Below are 2,500 nucleotides of genomic sequence, written 5' to 3'. Positions count from 1 at the left end.
TATTACATGTACATAGCAAATTCCGACAATTTAATTAAATGCACACAGCAAACACAATGTAAGTCTGAAATAGACTGATACACTGTACAGTTACAGTAAATGAATTATATGTACAGAGCAGGTAGACTAGCTTAGCTGGTGCAGCTTTAAACCCTACAATTTAATATGTCCTACATTATTGATATTCTCTTCAGGTCCCTCTTCCCATCATCCGCTCCTTACTTTCACAGGATGACAAAATACATGTATGTCCCTCCAGACTGCTGTCCGTTCCTGCGCCTAGTTTGCCTGCATGGTTAATGCAGCCCTCTACTATACTATACAGAACATACACTGTCTATCTACATAATCACAGGGCACAGTGGTTTGGTATTAATAATAATAATAATACCAAACCACTGTGCCCTGTGACCACCAACCTACTGTACCTTGCAATCACCAACCCTCTGTGCCATGTGAGCACCAACCTATTCTGCCCTGTGACACCCAACCTACTGTGCCCTGTGACCGACAACCACCTGTGTCATGTGAGCACCAACCTACTCTGCCCTGTGACACCCAACCTACTGTGCCCTGTGACCACCAAACTGCATGGTAAATGCAGCCTTCTACTATACTACAGAGTATACACTACTATTTGTTTAAATATTAATACCAACCTACTCTATCCTGTGACCATCAGCCTGCTGTGCTCTGTGACCACCAAACCTCTGTGCCCTGTGACCACCAAACCTCTGTGCCCTGTGACCAGGAGATTACCCCTTTAAATAAATAAAAAACAATATGTTTACTTTACAACACAGCTCTCGCTTGTGTCCCAAAGATAACAGTATAACACAACTAAACGCGCCCTATTAACTTATTAGGAGATTATAAAAACATAAAAAGCTTCTTCACAACAGTGAGATACCTACAGTAATTGGTTGCTAATTGCAATAGGAATAAATGATGTCACTGCTATGTAACCTCCTACTTTCATTGCACTCTTAATAGACTTCCCTGTCACTACCATGTAACCTACTTGTGCTGTGTTAAATAACTGTTATATTAAATTCTAAAATTAATTCTATTAATGTGTCCATGCAAATACTGTCTCCATGTGAGAGATTGATCTGTGTTCCTTGTCATATCCCAGCCTCAGGATGCCTGTGGCTCTCCATCCCATGTGACACTACAAATCACAGCATGCTGGCATGGCAGGCTGGTACTTTTAGTCCCACAACAGCTGGAGAGCCACACATTGACTACCCCCTGAATAATAATAATGAGCATAAGCATTATGCTAACTACTAGAATATGCACAGACTAAACACAAATATCCCATGTCACCACTCTCCAGTGATAGATGTTACATACTGACCTTTACTACAGATACAATGTAACCTCAGAAAGCTGCTACTGTTACCACAGACCAGTAAATGAGTATTATCTGCACATCACACACAGGGACTACACACATTCATGTGTGCTTTGTCTCAGCCATGTAGTGCTAGCAGTGGGTGGTGGTAATCCCCATTGCTGGGAGTACTTGCTGGATATGGGAGAATATGAAATGTGCCATAAGCAGCTACTGACACAGATTGGGGTCTTTCTCTGGCCCCTTTCCTGTCCCTTCCCCCCTCTGTCCAAGGCAAATTGCTAGACATGTAGCAATAATGACCTCGCATTGAGGCTCTCCCTAATCAGCCTCCTCCACCCCCTTCTCTCCCCTCAGCCTCACAGAAAGGGGAACAAACCAAACACATTATCCATCCCTCTGTCAGCCAGAATGCTTAATAATAACCTTGCTTTGGGAATCAATGGGGGATATGGAGGAACGTCAATCTGGGCTCTGTGCAGGGTTTTGTTACCCTGAGGACCTCGCCTTCCTAGCACACACCTTTTGTTCCTGAGTCCAATAAAAAGCTATTCTTCCCACCTTCCTACCAGCTCCATTCACAGCAGCCCTGGCCCTACAATGGCACCTCTCTGAGACTCCTTCTCCATCCCCATTCACACTGCCTGGCACACTAACAATCAGCCCGAGTGTGGCAGCTCTGCCCTCTCCTCCTAGGCATTTTACTACATGACAAGAGGCACACAAAACCCAGCCAGAGGACTGCTCAGCATTCAGTTGTACAGACAGGAGAGCACTGGGCTTTGTACAATCATAGCGTCTCTGCTTACACATTTCCCCGAAAAAAGTCCCTCTGCTGAGATATATACATATATATATATATATATATATATATATATATATATAGTGTATGTTGACATACACTACAGGCAGACACACACACACATATATATATATATATATATATATGTATATATATACAGTACACACACACATATATAGGAGTTGCTCTGTGCATTCTCTCTCTACACATACTCGCTGGATATGAAGAAACTGTGAACTACTTGTTATAAAAGTCATTGCCACCTAAATGCATTCAAATATTAAATGACACAGGCCTACTGCTATCCCAATATTGAGTTGTCAGGATATTTTTCAATTATT

The sequence above is a fragment of the Taudactylus pleione genome, unplaced genomic scaffold (assembly GCF_031769625.1).
Source record: "Taudactylus pleione unplaced genomic scaffold, aTauple2 ptg000034l, whole genome shotgun sequence".
Classification (NCBI taxonomy): Eukaryota; Metazoa; Chordata; class Amphibia; order Anura; family Myobatrachidae; genus Taudactylus; species Taudactylus pleione.
Note: the sequence above shows the minus strand (reverse complement) of the source record.